This window comes from Formica exsecta, unplaced genomic scaffold, assembly GCF_003651465.1.
Source record: "Formica exsecta isolate Colony F162 unplaced genomic scaffold, ASM365146v1 scaffold423, whole genome shotgun sequence".
In the NCBI taxonomy this organism is placed as follows: domain Eukaryota; kingdom Metazoa; phylum Arthropoda; class Insecta; order Hymenoptera; family Formicidae; genus Formica; species Formica exsecta.
Genome location: NW_021851472.1, coordinates 852,186 through 862,635, shown reverse-complemented (window position 1 = coordinate 862,635; position 10,450 = coordinate 852,186). Strand labels below are relative to the sequence as shown.

At 40.1% G+C, this 10,450-nt stretch overlaps 1 protein-coding gene and 1 long non-coding RNA gene across 2 annotated transcripts in view; one reads left to right on the top strand and one right to left on the bottom strand.

The window, feature by feature from the left end:
• Positions 1-10,450, bottom strand: part of LOC115240302 (E3 ubiquitin-protein ligase MYCBP2) — a 208,337-nt gene that overhangs the window by 172,461 nt on the left and 25,426 nt on the right. The window lies entirely within an intron of this gene.
• LOC115240303 overlaps positions 5,398-10,450 on the top strand; it is a 6,947-nt gene continuing 1,894 nt past the window's right edge. The window contains exon 1 of the long non-coding RNA XR_003884763.1: positions 5,398-5,601. This is a non-coding gene — a long non-coding RNA (uncharacterized LOC115240303). The remainder of the gene's footprint in view (positions 5,602-10,450) is intronic.

The window sequence follows — 10,450 nt, the reverse complement described above, 5'->3', positions numbered from 1 at the left end:
ATATATATATATATATATATATGTTAAGTGTGTTTAGATATTACACGATCACGAGCGAGTTTTATGTAGAATATAAACCTTATTTATATACGATATCTTTATATCTTTCGATTACTAACCAAATCACAAAATAACGTCTAAAAAATGATACAAGATATTAGTCTCCCCGCGTGTGCAAAGATATAGTTCAGGATAGCGCAAGAAAGAAAAATAGAACAAAAAATGTGTGGAGGGAGTTGACGGTAAATTTATCGTTAATATTTTTCGTAAACGCGCGCGAATATGCAGAATCTTGGATTTTTATAAGAGAGAGAAAAAGAATGTTGTTTCAATATTTTTTCTTTCCTCAAGAAGATCGCGGGAATCGTACCGAAAATCATTGAAAAATATAGAGACTGAAATTTATCTCGATACGTATGACATAAGCGAAAAAATTTTAAAATATAATATATTATAAAATTTTATTTCGTCTTCAAGATTGAGGCCTCTCTTATTGCAAATCACTAGATATTACGCGTTTCGGTACATCGTTAGTCATTTTGAGGCCAGTTGTGATACGTTTGAACTTCTAAAAAGTTGACGAAGTATCATCCGTTTGCTCGCCATAGGATTTCATTCGTCGACGAGCGGCAGATCTTCTAATTTATATCTCTCGCATGTAGGTAAAGCTTTGACAGCAAAACTGCACCAGCTGCATTCGTACGGAAATATCATAACATGAGTAACACACACGCACAAAGTCGAGTAATGAGTACTACATCTCCGTTTATCTCCCTCTCTCTTTCCGTTTCTCCTATTCTTCATCTCTGTCGAAAACACTAGGAAGAGTGGAGTCAGATACAACGTTGCTCTCCCCCGGGGCATCGAGCACCATAGAAACTCGGCAAACAATTATAACTTCCGGTGGGAAACAGCGGTATATATCGCCGCCGAGAGCTGCCGGCGCACGTCGTTCCGAAACGCTACATTTATGGTCCCGTTGGTGTTATCGAGCCCCGGAATTTCTGGTTTCGGAATTTCTCCAGTTTCACCGTGCCCGGTTGCGGTCTCGGTAACCATCCACCTAGGCAACGATTACCTTTCTTAGCGCTGCGCATGATTCGATTTATCCCCCATGGCACGTTCGCTTGGACGAGGATCTCCTTCTCATCTGGACCAAGCCGGGGGCTCCCTATCTTTGACTCCGTATAGAAATATCGTTCACTTTAACCTTTCGTATTCTTAATGGGATTTCACATCGGTTGATTCAAAGCTATTTTCGAGCAAACTACTGGCATGCGAATAATTAATATTTCCGCGCTCAGCCTCTGTGAAAACTAAAATAACAATGGTGAATGCCGGACAGCGTTTGAGCGTTAACGAAGCAGAAGTTCATCCCTTCACCCGCGATTTATTCCCGATCGAAGTGATAATGATAATAAAAAAAATTTTAATACGAATCTATATTTTTATAATTATTCGAATAAATTTCTGTTCCAAAGAACCACAAAAAACAAAATGTTTTATCGTTTAGTTATTTATTGTCCGAGATAAAATTTCGCTCTCAATCCTAGTCTCGGATAAGTTCTTGTCTTGTACATTTCACGTGCGTATACATACGTAACGATGTAAATGTTCACGCGTAATCCCTTTTGTCGTCGCGTCGCGAAGTTTTCCCATTTGGCGAGAGATGTGTGCACTACTTTTGTTTTCACTGCGCGGTAAAACAAATTCCCGGGTATATTCCGGAGTACTAAGCGAGCGAGCTCCATTTGACAAGGTGCATCCCGCGTTTTCTCATCTCCTTCTCGGGAGATACCAGAAAATCACAAAAAGTCATCTCCTCGTCGAATTCACGAATGGTACATGGCAGGTTCATTTTTTTTTATTTATTTTTTTTTTTTTACCAAAAAAAGCTCGTATAAAACACACGAATGTTTGAAGCATTTCAGGAAAAAGTCGTTAACGTGAATATCAAAAAAGCAGACTCATATCGACCTGACGAAAACATTTCTCCGGAAATAAAAATCTTGTAGGCAAATGCATTTTCAATGATTCCACGACGCAAAGATACATTAATAAATATAAACAAAATCGATTTTCAATAATTAATGAATCCTCCGTATTTGAGATAGCAAAGTCATAACATCAATCTTCGAAAATCAAAGAGAAAGATCGAGGCAAACACACATTCATAATTGCTAGAAAAATAAGTAACATCCAATAGAAAGATTTCTATTCATGTTGTAGAATTACACTTTGCGTTCGCACATGAGAAAAGTTATAGAAATAGTTTTAGACACGTAAAGACTTATCCATCGTTGCAAGTAGGTCAAGCCTGTACATCTACCGGCAATTAATCACCTGTTCAGGTGAAGCAAAAAAAGAAATTAACGACGCAATCGCGTATACTAGGAGTAATGCGTCGTACGAAAAACGACAGGTTGATAATCAATCGAGATTGCTATCGGTGAGTATGTGATATCAATTTAGAATACTTAATGCTCGTCGTTCACGCGCGTGCGCAAGCATGCACTTCCGATCGTCGTCGCGAGAAGGGAGTCACTTTTTCAACGTCATATAGAAATTGGAAAACCTATCGAGAATGGCCATGGTCACGATTAATCTTGAACGACAGTCAGATCGCGAGCTTTTCGATATTTTACTCGTGCGATATGACGTCTGACTGTACTGAGAAAAAGTGAGAGAGTGAGAGAGAGAGAGAGAGAACAATGTCGATGGGTGAAGGAAATGGGCGGGGAACGTGCGGGCGTCGCGACAAATCGATCATCGAAATACGTTTCTTATCGGCTGGTCGCCGCCGGGGTCTCCCCGCAAACTTGAAGGTGAAAAGTTGATCCCCGCGCGATTCCTCGCGTGAGATTTCGGTCCGAGGTTTCAACGCGACGCAACGTAATGTCGCGACGTGGCTTCGGGCACGGAAAATACGAAATCGAGTACAAGTGTAAGGCTGCGTGGACAATTAGCGAGCGATAAGCTCGCGATGACTTGCAAGCCATGAATGGCAAGTCGAGCAAGCACGCTTGTCACGCTAAACGAAACCCGCAGACACGCATAATTCAATGAATGTTATACACGTACATGGACGATGAGAACGGTAGCTTTACACGAAACCAACACATCTAATATTCATGATCGTCGATGAACATTGATCTTTCGTGTTGTAGTCGTTAATTATCGCGGTTCTATTGTTACGAACAAACATAGGGAATAACTATCCTGCGTCGAATTGTAATTGAATTCATCCAAGTTGTACTGGTTCTAAAGTAAACTTTTCCAGGGGGCAAACTCGATCATATTTCAATTATTATATATATTCATGACTTGAATTTTCAGAGCGTTATCATTCTTATTACATTCATTGAGTTACTCGCGCCTCTGTCTGAATAATAATCATAAATATATTATTTCAAAATTCATAAATAAATTTGCAAGTCCATTTCCTCTCTTTTGAATTCAAAGCTCATCGTTTGTCGTTTTTCAATGTACCAGGAACATGATATAACTTTGAAAAAACGGAAAAAATATCACAAAAATAAATTCGAAAATTGAAATAAATACGATACAGTAGCCATATCAATCGTGAAATATTTTCGCGCTATGATATCAAACTGTCGCGATCTCGACACAATACGTCTTTGAGATTATGGCACAAAATTGATGATGAAAAATTGTCGCTATCGAGTTACGAGACGCGAATCGTCGTACTATTACTCACGAAAATGAATGACGTGTCGCGTGTGCTCTGCCTGTATTTTCCTTTGTAAAGCTCTTGCTTTACAAGATTTTCGAAACGGATCGATGGATAGAAATCCAATGCCCCGAAAATCCACGTCAAAATATCGCGATGTAACAGCAGCAATAACGTTCGTTGAATATCGTCGTGTTAGAGCGTTGTAATGTCAGCCGTGACATCTTGTCAGAAAAGCAAATGGCGAAATCAATTTTTAGACGCGAGCAACTAAAAAAAAAAAAGAAGAAAAAACTTTCCGCAACGTCGTTGATATTTTTCTTGCTAAAGCTTTGTGCTCCGATTTGTATAACAACAAACACGATCGTTTCCTCGACACAAAATAATAATTCAGAGGGAAAGCAATTTGTAAACTTGTAAACATATACAATACAAATTTTGTATTTACAATATCGTTAAAAATTCATCGAGTAATGGCAGCGCGTGTCTTGGATCCTATAAATTTTTAAACGCTATTAAAAATTTACCAAATGCAAAAGAGGAAAACAACATCAAAATACGAAACGGCTGTACGCTTTTATCAGAAGCAATTTATCATGGATTGTCAAGCTGGATAATTCAAAGCAGTTATTAGCTTTTCACAAACTCCGTTTCAGATTTTATTTAAATATCTTACCTTTTTTCCGATCTGATAACAAATATAAAAGTATAAATTATGACAATATATGTGAATAACTTACATTTTTCTATAAAAAACACGAACAATCGATATAAAAAGCAAAATATCGATAAAAGCAATATTTAAGTAAAAAAAAAAAAAAAAAAGATTTCTCACAAAATAAAATATTTCTCCCTGTAATTGAGAATCTTTCGGTAATAGATTAAAATATTGCCACGCTTTTTTCTTCGTGATGGCTGATAGCAAAGATAAATTCTTTACCATTAAGAAAGGAAGATGCAATCGTAGCGGCAAAAGCGCCAAGACTTAACGGCCTTATCAGCCATGCTTTATCGGTCGTGACTGATAAGAAGTTTGCAGTATGAGATGTGTAAGACGGCGAAAGAGTCGAATAGGGTCGCACGGTAGATACCTAGTGAGATAAGAAAAAAGACGGATGCAAGAAAAAATGTGTTCATAATTTTTTTGCTAATTGATACATTGTTTCAGTGACATGCCGACTACGGTGAAAACGATAAATATCTATTAGTTTAGATATTCACGAGAGATAACTAGCACGCTTAACGAAAAGGTTCGGCTAATTAAGAAAATATGAATTTCCGACTCTTTCTTGTCCAGGAAAAATAGCTCTAGAATTTATTGCACATTCTTTTAAAAAATATATTTATATACTATTCGATAAAATGAGTATAAAATTATGAAAAAAAAAATATAATAAATTATTCATTATAATATAAATAAAAGCTACAACGCAAAAACAATTATTTAAAAAAAGAGTATCTGTAGAATATGCGACAGAACGCAAATAATCGTGACGGGATTGCTTGAACAATGATAAGAAATTACCATATAACGTGCGCGAAGCGGAATCTAAAGATTAAACACGCTAATTTAAAAGGCGTTAGGATTTTCGTAAAAGGACGGAGATACAAGGGACGAGGAGAACAAGAACGAGATGCGCCGCAACGCAGCGGAGATCACACTGAGTGCCGGATCGAGGGAGGGAAGTTTGCCGAGATCGGTGGGGATGCGTTTTACTCTGGACGGGAGGGAGAGCAAGCGGGCGGTGTAGGAGAAGAGAAGGAGAGACAGAGAGAGAGAGGGAAGGTACACTCGTGTCGTGCGATAACCGTCGCCGAGGTGCAAACCAGCCGCGAATTCGAAAGGCGGCCAGTCGCTGTTGGCGCGTCGGCGACGACGCGTCGCTCGTTCACTCAAATACGGGATCAAGGTACACATAAAAGCCAAACCCGCCGTGCATCTCATTGCAAACGTTCCTATCCGCGAGGCCGAGCTTAACGGGAGTGTTTCTGTGCCGATAACGTGGTACCGCCGCGAGTGACGGATCTGATGATGGGAAAGAGCCAGAGCTAAAAAATATATATATATATAATCAATATAAAAAATAATGATACTTTAATTTTTATAAAAATCTAAATGAAGGCATTCTCTCTTCTTAGGCTCCTTGGTACAAGCCTCTGGTGTACAATAGTACTTATAATACACCACTGATCTCGATCTTTAGTCATCGAAGCTTCGGGTCGATCGGCGACTCGTTTAACGCTTCTCGAATATGCAAAATGCATTCAATTCATATTCGATTTTTTCCGAACGAAGAATCGTCGTCGTGGCACGTGAACGCGTCCCCTCAATCGTTGCATAACGCGGTCGACGATCACGCGGCGGCAGCTGCATCACGCATCGGAATGTTATACGCAGCTTCTTCGAGCTGCCGAGACTATACAGAGAATACAACGCGCTCGTTTGACGGATCGTAAAATAAAACGCGGCTCGGTCCGTGGCATTGAACCGTGAGGTCGATCGGCCGACCATCAGTCGACGACGACCACCAACGTCGTCGTCGCGAGATGACCAGAGGAGAAATTCCTTCTTAGCGATAGTTGAATTTATTCCATGCGATCGCGCGCCGGAGAGAGGCTCGTCGCGAGACCGTAATACTTGATTTCCCACGTGGCATGATGCGGGCGTGCTATCTCTTACAACCGGCTGTGGGGTCGATTAATCGCTCGTTTCTCACTCACTCACTCACTCACTCTGTCCCTGCCCTCGAGAAAAAAAATCGCCGCCGCGGAAGACGCTCAATTGTCGCGTCACGCGAATGAGACCGATGTCACGTTCGTCGTATAAAATGCGTGACAGATGCACCGATCGCTTATCAGAATTCCACGACGACGTGCGCGGAATAATAAGCGGAATGTATGGAAAGAATTTATAAATTTCGGGGCGCGCATATTTTTTTTTTTTCTTTTTTTTCTGTATAAATTTCTTCCAAAAAATTCGGGCGCGTTAAACTTGCCCGCGACGAGTAAAATATTGATCCGATCGTGAGAAATGCGAAAGTTTCTACAACGATCGTGTTTGTGGCCGGCATTAATTTCGGTATTTGAGATTAATTTCACACAAACCGCATCGCGAAATTCTGGAAAGAAGAAATTTGCATTCGCATCTCTCGTGAGGGTTTCCGCGACGTAACAATGTTGAGGTACTCCCGGCGCTGGGCTTGCCCTTCTCTCGCCTGCTGTTATCTCGAAATTGAAAACAATGCCGCGAGACTAAACATTCCGCTCGGCGTTGCTCTCTGCGTGTTGCATGCATAACGTTACTTGAGTTACGGGATGCAGGGCCGCAGCGGCGCGAGTATATGCACCCAACCCAGATTAAACCGAGACGTCGAAAGAAATTGCGATCTCCGATGGAAAAAATCGGACCGCTAAGAAAATTGTTTACATCGCGCTTAAAAAGAAGAAAATTATTGATTTCAGTTATGTAATTATTAAACGATTTTTATTGCTCCCTCTTGACATTTCTAACAATAACACCTACATACTTAGATCCAATTTTTCAATAAAAAATTGAACTTATCAGAGATACTCGTGACATCTTTAATCCAAAAAATTTGGCGGTAACTTTTCTCGGATACGATATAAAATGACGATGGGAGATTACAATATGATAAATTGCTCGTTTTCAGCAGCGCACTTTTTAATAAGTCGATCTTTAAAATATCGTTATGATTATACCGGCGCGAAATCGATAATCGAACAGGAATTTATCTTCCAAGTTGACGAGCGTAAAGTCTTTTCATTACGCTCGTGGATTATTCGGCGGGAGGAGGAAGAAGGGGGCGGGAGAAGATAGGAGGGGACGCGAGAAGGGACGAGGAAAAATGTGTCGTTTAGAAAAAGGCGGTCGAGCACGTTCTCTCTAATGTAGGTTATCGTCGTCGACTGGATGCCGATACCAGTCGTGTGCCTCGCATTAAAAACGTGCTATCGATAACGGACAAGAACGATATTGCGATTTTTCATTCGCGTAACGAAAGCCACCGCCATTCGTTATCGTAACAAATATGGAAATAAGCAGAGGAGCGCATGAGAGAGAGAGAGAGAGAGAGAGAGAGAGAGACTCGCCTCTCGTTCAAACCCATGTTCTATTCAAACAGAATCGTCGGATCGTTACTACGCCCCGTATCGCTTGACATACGTGATTTTATTTTCCAACTGACAGTTCGATCCTGACGCGTTCACCTCGTCATCGTAAATGTTTGGACGGCGCGAACCGCGAGATCTGCAGCTGCATTCGAAAGAGGGCGATAGGATTGCATGAATAATTTAATCGATCATGAATAACTAGCCGAGAGAGGCATAATTCATATTTATCTCGCTAAATAAAAAGATTATTTTTCATCGATTATTCGAAATTAATATCGCGAAACGCAAATATTTAAGCCGAATACCGCGAATAAAAATCGTGCAAAACAATTATATATATATATATATATATGCAATTAGTATATTGATATTTCCCGATGCAATTATTCTATTTTTGATCACGGTTGGAAAATCGCGCAACAAACAGACTCGTTGCACGTCGGCATAAAAAGGGTGAAGTGGGATTCGGTGATTACGGAGTTTCGACAAAACTTGAAAATGCAGGCATGTTGTTGCGAGCTTCGAAATTGCGACTAAAATGCGGTCATACCATATATGCGAAATGCACTTCCACGTTCCTGTTGAATTAGCTAAACGCGATACCTGGTGGGGAGTTTATCAATAATCGATGCTACATAGACCGAGAGCGCTATGTATTATTGCATCCCCTCCCCCGCGTCTCCCCTTATAATACCGCATTAATTCGTCAAGCACGTCATGCGCGCTTCTAATGATAGTCGACTTTATTCAAATCGCATTATTTTAATACGTAAATGATTGGGACGGGTCACGACTACCGAATGAAACTCGATGCAAATATTTTCTCGTCATAATCAGATAAACATTTTCGAATTACACGATACATGTATATTAATTCTAAAATTTATAATATAAAAATATCCTCGACGCGGATATTATTCACACGTAAAATAATTTTTAATCATGACAGTGGAGCATTATTTTTTCGACATTTGCATGATAAATTGAGAAACAAAACCCTCCTCAGATCTTTGTCAAATTATCGCCGGATTAGCCTTCGTCTCGCGGTTCGCAGTCTCGAAATCCGATCTTAATCCACGAGTACGAAAAAGTTATTCCCCTCTATCCAGAACGTACCGTAAACTACCGAGGAGGTGAATCGGTATTCCCCTTCGCCCATTCCTTCCTCCGATCCGGCCTCGTTTATCGTTATCGCCGTCTGGAAACTGCGAATGCTTTCCCGGGAGGGTGCGGACAATTCTTACAAGTCGCGGCGATAAAGCGGATGGGAAGATAAGACGTTGCCGAAGGAATAAAGGCGAAATGTATTGGAACGGGGGTGTTGGTTGGACGGTGAACTGCTCGCGAAAGGATCGCTCCTTCTCTCCATCTTTCCTCAAATTGCGTGCAGCGGCGAGGAATCGCATACAATATTCTAACAGAGGCGCGAGAAGTCGAACGATTCGCCGCGTATATGTGTATGCATGTACCTATATATCGTATATATCGTGTCGTCGGTGAATCGACGATGGTATTACGAACGAGAGGAAGAGTCACGTAATCGGAAACGATTTACTCCTACACGTACCTCCACCTCGCACTTTACTTATCGTCCCGTGTCGCGTGTCGAAGAGGCAAGGTAGACCGATGGGGATCGCTATTTATCCATTCCAGACCGTGTTTCTGCAACGATAAATACGCCGGCTGTTCCCCCGATTGTCCGGTCTTGAGTCTCGCAGTCGAATATACATGAATATCCATTAATGAGGTGTGTAAATCAGACGGACCGAAACGTTTAATCGTCCCCGATCGCGCGAATCCATCGCCGAGAATAATTCGCGTTCACGTTGTTTCGCGTCTCTCCTCTTTTATTCCGTTATCGAACTAGCGTTTTTGCGTTTCCTCTCTTTTTTTTTTTTTTCAACATGTGCGTTTTTTCGTTCTGTTTCTCCGCCCTGCTTCGCTTGTTCGTTATAGTAGCAATGAAACCGACGTCCCGAGTGTGACCCGAAACCGAAGATTAATTAATCTTCATCGATTGTCGAGAAGTAACGACTATCGAAAAAAAAAAATTGAAAATGATTTACAGATCGATACAGCAACATACGAGTTTTCTCGAGTGAAATTATCTCTATTATTGAAAACAAGGAATTCATTCCAAACATGTCAAAAAAACTAGTATACAAATTTTTATGAAAAATATAAAGAAATTATATAATTTTTTACATGTACAAATATGTCAATACCTTACTTGAAATCTATTTTTTTTTAAATATAATTTAGGATACACGCGCACACAACTATTCATAAATTAATAAGATAACATATATATAAAGAAAAAATATCGAGAACTTAAAAATTGTGTTTTTAACGATCAATAAAGAACCAAATTAAAATTTTTATCATGCTTGGCGTTGATATTCTTTAATTTCTCGTAATTATTCTAATTTTATTCAACGGGCAATTAGCTTAGTAAGAGCATCTCGCGTTAATAATGAGGTATTTCTTTATTGCTAATAAAAGTAGAGCAAAAAGCCGAGAAGGAGAATGAAAAACGGAAGACCGGAAGAAATTTCGAGCAGTCGTCGTTGAAGAGACTCGATCGTAAAGGGAAATTCTTCTCAAATCCTTTGAGTGAGACTGCCTTTC